General features: G+C 38.4%; 1 protein-coding gene across 1 annotated transcript in view; it reads right to left on the reverse strand.

Annotated features, from left to right (window-relative positions):
* The window catches only part of LOC127440737 (oocyte zinc finger protein XlCOF6-like), a 58,211-nt gene extending 57,982 nt beyond the window's left edge, over positions 1-229 (reverse strand). Inside the window, exon 1 of the mRNA XM_051697542.1 lies at positions 168-229. The gene's annotated coding sequence lies outside the window, so the exon portion shown is untranslated. The remainder of the gene's footprint in view (positions 1-167) is intronic.
* Positions 230-7,001: the final 6,772 nt, after the last annotated feature.

Here is a 7,001-nt window from a genome sequence, read left to right on the forward strand (position 1 = left end):
CTCTCTCACTCACACACACACAAAACCGCACTAGAAAACAAGCAGAAAACAAGATCCTTGGTAACTGAAAAAATATTAATTAACACAAAACTAAACCACATTTAAACGTTTTACATGCTTAAACCCTTAAATGCTGAACCACTCAAAAACAAACACAGCATGCTTACCTTCTTCTTTCTTCTTCTTCTTCTTCTTCTTTTTGGAGTTTTTTGGCGGTTGGCGTTCATTGCTGCCACTTCTACGTCTACAGAGGCGAATCACTATTTAACAAGTTCATTACCGCCACCTACTGTAAGCGTCGACCCAATAGAGCCGTATACTGGCAGACCCCGCCTCCTGCGTTCTGATTGGCTACTGAGCTTCTTACAAGCGGTCTGTGATTGGCCAGTTCGTTCATATCGACGTCGTTCATATCGCCTTAGTAATCATAGTAAACATAGGGACATCATAATGTTTAAGTTGCAGAAAAGCAAACATCCATTAAGTTCAGTGCGAATTTTAAAGGGTTAACAACAGACAAGACAAAACTAACACATGCATTTAAATCAGCTGTTTACAGCTTTGTTGATTAATATTATAATACAACTGATAGACCTATTTACTATACAGTATATTCCATACAGCTCAATACACGATATGTAACATCGTTTGTCAGTTCTTTTATTTAACTTCTTATCATTAATTAATTCTGCAGAAGCTTTAAAATCCACATAAAGTCAGCATAAAAGTAATCCATAAGAATCTGAAGCAATATGACAGATGTGGGTGAGAAACAGATCAATATTTAATTAAACATTTCTCTGTTTCTAGGAATATGGTAAGAAATAATTTAAGTTTTTATATTTCTTAGCTTACAGAAAAGTGAGAAATACACTGTCAACTGTGAATTAAAAATGTTGTTTTCCAACCTTGCTGTCTTAAAATTATAATAATGCATCTGTCTCCATAAATTATTCAATCAATTCAAGTTCTGCTTTAAATTGAATAAAATTACTTTGAAATGTTTTCAGTCCCAAGGGTGGCTATGTGCTTACCATCAATTCACTGTACTTATCAATATTGCAGTCAGGACTTTGACAAAAAAAAACTGTCTACATTACTGCTGCCTGGCTTCAAATTTAAGCTTCTCCCCTATGGAAATAACTGTTTCATTTCACTTTTACGGATACTTCTTTTCAGATAAATGGATGATTCTGTAACTATTGGCACTTGACCTGATTTTTTTTTTTTTTTTTTTTTTTTTTGTATTTTTTTTTTTTTTTTTTGTTTTTTTTTTTTTTTTTTGTATTACCATACGGTAAATTTCTTCACATTCCATCTAAACATAAATATATATTTCTTTTCCACAGCATTCTCAGAAAAGTCTGAAATAATTACAATATCTACATATTTTCTCATGGGAAGTGATAGTTACCCTGATATTGTATATTCTTATATTTTGCATACAGTGAAACCATAGATGTGGGAGCCAGGCAAAATCGGTTTATCAAAAAAAAAAAAAAAAAAAAAAAAAGATCAATTCTCCATATCACTTATTATTGTTCAGGACAAAGTGATATGTTACATATAAATAATTATTTTCTTTCCAGTACATTTATTCAGCCATTTACTATTAATAAAAAGAAAAACACAAATAGTTTTTCTACTGTCGGAATGACAAAGTGTCAGAAGTTATAGAATCAATACCATCCAATCAGAAGGCGTCGTCAAGCTGGTGACGTATAGACAACTTTCGTCCAATCATTTGAGGCGGGACTTGCCGGAATAGTGGGGCACGTTCAATCTCAAAACAGTATGCACTGTTTTGCTACTGTTTCGGGGTTGAATGACATGTTTCCTCGAAACGGTGTGAAACAGTGTGCAACTAGCTTTGAGGTACGTTTTTGTGAGGTGTTACCCAATCCTGAATCTTTATATATATATATATATATATATATATATATATATATATATATATATATATATATATATATATATATATATATATATATATATATTTCTGAATATAAATGTGTTGTTCCCTTTTGTTTTGTTTTATTTAAGCCTATGGTTTGTGAGTTTATGGTAGCCTACTAATATACTCTTGAGCGCTGTAAGTATTTTATCGCATTTGTCAAAGTTCCCAAAATTGATGCATGTGGTGCATTTTTTCCCTTGTAGAGGCATATTACGATTCGGAGAGGTCAAACATTACCTCAGCTGCAGCAATGCAAAACCTGTTGCAGTGATTTTCATTGCCCTTTTTGCATGGCCAGTGCGTTTAAGCTGACAAGATTGGATAAATTAAAATCACATCTCCAAAGCCACTCCAACAAGGCAGTTGTCCATGGAGATATAAACACCTTGGGTTGTTTGTCAATATATGTAGCACAAATATTTATATTTACTTTACTTTTCACAGATGTGACTTGGGCTGTAGAGCATCACTCCATTTCCACTGTCTGTACTGAACAACTACAGTTTTAAAGAGAGACGGTTTTGAAAATAATTTTATGTAAACATAAATAGCATCCCACTTCAGCCAAAATGCCACCAACCACCAGTGCAACAGTGCCACGCCAGCAGCCAGAGACACACCGTCAACCACATTGGCTCAGTGGATATCACTGTCACCTCACTGCAAGAAGATCCCAGGTTCAAATCCTGGCTCAACTGGGCCTTTCTGTGTGGAGTTTGCATGTTCTCACTGTGTTTCCTCTAGGTGCTCTGGTTTTCCCCACAAGTCCAAAAACATGCAGGTTAAGTGAATTAGAAACTCTAAATTGCCCTGTAGCTGTGAGTGAGTGTCCTCCAGCCTCTGGTGGTTGTGTCAAGAAGGGCATCTGGCATAGAACCTGTTTTGAGGTCTTTAATTATTGGTAGAATAATTAAAGACATCAAAACAGTTGTGAAATTGCTGCATGGGAATAAACAGCATTTCAGGTGAAGAGCCTTGTTTCCTACAGTTGGAAGAAGAGGACAAGGAAAGGGCCATCCACAATCTTTTTGAAGAACCAGAACTTTCCAGAGAGAATTTCACTTTTCATTTTCTTTTTATGTTTTATGATTTATTTCCTGGAATTACATGATAAGATGGGCCTAAGAAACATCAAAAGAGTTGTTCTTTTGATGTGTTTTATGTTGTCTATTTGTTGTATATGTTTCTGTTAAAATGTTGCTGTTTACAATTAATTTAGTTGTGTTTTATCAATATAAACATTTCTTATTAGTTTTCTAATTGTTCAATGTACATTTTGTCAGGCCTTGAAATGGAATGTTTATTTTTGATTTGATATGATTAAATATATATGACATTAAATGCCCATTCTTTGTTCCTTTCGCATATCGCATTTTCTTACTTTTTTTTTTTTTTGTAACATCATGAACATGAAGGAAATCATATTATCTCATATAAAATTGTCAAATGGATAACACTTTACAAAAAGGTTCCATTTGTTAACATTAGTTTACTAAATTTGTTCACATGAATAACAATGAGCAATACATTTTTAGCATTTGTTAATCTTGTTTAATATAAACATTTACTAATATATTTTTACATGTAAAAGTTGTATATGTTATCATTAGTTCATGTACTATGCACTAACAATTGTGTGTTTATCCATTAACATTACCAAGATTAATAAATAATGGTTAAAAATAACGTTCATTGTTCATTCTTGATAACTACTGCATTAACTAATGTTATCAAATGGAACCTTATTGAAAAGTGTTACCACTGAATGTTTAAGATAGTCATCAAATGGAAATCGATGTGAAAACAGCACGTTTTAAATCTAAATTTCTCCTGAAGTTCACTATCATCTCCACTGTTTTGAGCGAGTTCAGCTCAAGGTTGTTGTGAACGCACCAGACAGCCAGTTGTTCAACCTCCCATCTGTATGCAGACTCATCACCATCGCAGATGAGGCCGATGACCGTGGTGTCATCTGCAAACTTCAGGAGCTTGACAGTGGGGTCCTTCGCAGTGCAGTCATTCATGTACAGGGAGAAGAGTAGTGGGGAGAGAACGCATCCCTGAGGAGCACCAGTGCTAATAGTGAGGGTCCCGGATGTGAGTTTCCCCAGTCTCACTAGCTGCTGCCTATCTGTCAGAAAGCTGGTGATCCATCGACAGATTGGGGTAGGCACAGAGAGCTGTGTCAGTTTGGTTGGGAGAAGATCAGGCATGATGGTATTGAAGACTGAACTGAAGTCCACAAATAGGATCCTTGCATAAATCCCAGGTCTACTGAGGTGATGCAGGATATAATGCAGTCCAATATTGACAGCATCATCCACAGACCTGTTTGCTCGGCAAGCAAACTGAAGGGGGTCCAGCAGGGGTCCAGTTATGTCCTTCAGGTAGGCCAAAACCAGTCTCTCAAATGACTTCATGACCACAGACATGAGATCGACAGGTCTGTAGTCATTAAGTCCTGAGATTTTGGGTTTTTTGGGGACCGGAACTTCACACTGCTCCAGTGATCTATTGAAGATCTGTGTGAAGATGGGGGCCAGTTGGTCAGCGCAGACTTTCAGACAGGAAGGTGAAACACTGCCTGGGCCTGAAGCGTTTCTAGTCTTTTGTTTCCGAAAGACCCAGCACACATCCTCCTCACAGATCATAAGTGCAGATTGAGTAGCAGGAGGAGGGTTCCAGGAGGTGTTGGTGTGTGTATGGAGTGAAGATCAGGGTGAGGCAGGGGTGTGAGACTGGGCTTTTCAAACCTGCAGTAAAACACATTCAGTTCATCAGCCATTAGTTGACTCTCTACAGTGTGAGGGGGAGGTGTCTTGTACTTGGTGATGCATTTCCACACAGATGCAGGATTGTTGGCTGAAAACTGTTTTTTCAGCTTATCCTGGTTGTACAATATTTTATCCCCACTTCTGTAAGCATCCTCTTTGGCATGACGAAGCTGTCTGAGTTTTCCTGTAAACCATGGTTTATCATTATTGAATGATAAATATGTCCTAGTAGGGATGCACATATCCTCACAGAAACTGATATATGATGTCACAGTATCTGTGAGCTCATCCAGGTCTGTGGCTGCAGCTTCAAAAACACTCCAATCAGTGCAGTCAGTCAGGCTTGTAGTTCCAGCTCTGCTTCATTAGTCCATATCTTTACAGTCCTTACTACAGGCTTAGCTGATTTTAGTTTCTGCTTGTAGGTCGGGAGAAGATTAACTAGACAGTGATCAGAGAGTCCTAAAGCTGCACGTGGGACAGAGCGATATGCATCCTTTACAGTGCAGTAGCAGTGGTCTAGTATATTTCTGTCTCTGGTGGGGCATGTGATGTGTTGTTTGTATTTTGGCAGTTCACTGGTGAGGTTAGCTTTATTAAAATTTCCCAGACTAATAATAAGTGAGTCCGGGTGTTGTTGCTCTGTGTCTGTGCAGCTTTTGCAATGCTGCATTCACGCATGCTTGTGGCAGGATATAAACACTTACCAGAATTAATGAGGAAAACTCTGTGAGTAGAAAGGCTTACAGTTAATGAAGAGCACTTCTAAATTAAGACAGCACATCTTCAACGCTGTTACATCTGTACACCAACTTTCATTGATGTAAAAGCATGTTCCACCGCCTCTCGTTTTCCCCGATGATTCAGCAACATGATCCGATCTGAACAGCTGGAAGCCCTGCAGATGTAGTGCGCTGTCCGGAATGGCTTCATTCAGCCAGGTTTTCGTGAAAAACAGAGCAGCGGAGTTAGAAAAGTCCTTATTTGTTTGAGTGAGCAGAAGCAGTTTGTCCGTTTTGTTGGTGAGGGAGCGGACATTCGCCAGATGAATACTTGGCAGCAGAATCCTAAAGCCCTGTTGACGAAGATTTGAAATCCTATTCAAATCACATATCTGGAAATCCGTTTTAGTCTGACTGCTCTGATCAAACCTCAAGTGGCTTTTTGCCGTATGTCACTTTTCACCCTATGTAAAGACACGTTATACATTACACATTGTGTCAGGAAACAAGCTGTGTGGTGTGTTCGACAGCTACATGATTTCATCAAACGTGGTTACTACGTGACACTGGAAGAGATGGCAGCACGAAATAAAGCTGCACTCCTCCATCTCTGTCACTGCCTCATAAGCCGTAGTCCAGCGCTGCAGCTACACATTGCCATGTTATAAGCTAAAATCTCTTTTCCATTCCCCTCCATGATGTTTTTATGCATACTGATGCAGCGTCATTGCTATGGCAATGAATGCAGTTATGCCTGAAAATTAAGATAGCCATGAGACACACAAATCATATCTGATCAGTTCCGATACACACAACGGTCATGCATTAATGAAGATTGGACTGGATTTGGACTGACAGTCTGAACATAGCCTTACAGGTTTGACAGAATTTTATCTTTTGGGTGAACTAATCCTTTAATTTCTTTATGAGAACACGTATTTGTGGCAGCGGGGGCATGGTTGAGCATCCGTCGAGGGAGAGAGAGAGCGGTAAGGGTGCATACACCGGAGCCAAATTATGACTAACATCTGTCTCTAATTGTAGTGAGATTGGGGAAAGCAGCATAAAAGGACCATGCCAGCGCAAGTTCGAGAGAGAGAGCCAGAGATCAAGAGTCCTGCTGAGTAGTTGAAGTGTTAATGTAAAGCTAATGAGATACTGAGAAGCTATTGAGTTATTGTGAAGCTGTAAGCCCAGAAAATTGACAATTAAAAAGCCTTACCTGAGACTTAAGAAACCCGGTTCTCTGTGTCCACCTTCCCTCACTGTGTGAAGCTCTGTTACAGTATTATATCATATTTACATTTTAATTAAAACTTTTATGAAAAGTATTTCTTGTCAGACAATTTTGGACAATGTTTTCTCTTATGAATCATTCAAGCACTTGATGTGCTGAAGCTCTTCCCACATGAAGGGCAGTGATAGGGCTTCTCTCCAGTGTGCACTCTCGCATGGATTTTCAGCTAAAAAGACTCAGTGAAAGCTTTTCCTCATTATGAAGTTTCTCCCAGGGGAGCATGTCCCCAGACCCGCAATAAGGGTACACTG

This window comes from Myxocyprinus asiaticus, chromosome 5 (assembly GCF_019703515.2).
Source record: "Myxocyprinus asiaticus isolate MX2 ecotype Aquarium Trade chromosome 5, UBuf_Myxa_2, whole genome shotgun sequence".
Classification (NCBI taxonomy): domain Eukaryota; kingdom Metazoa; phylum Chordata; class Actinopteri; order Cypriniformes; family Catostomidae; genus Myxocyprinus; species Myxocyprinus asiaticus.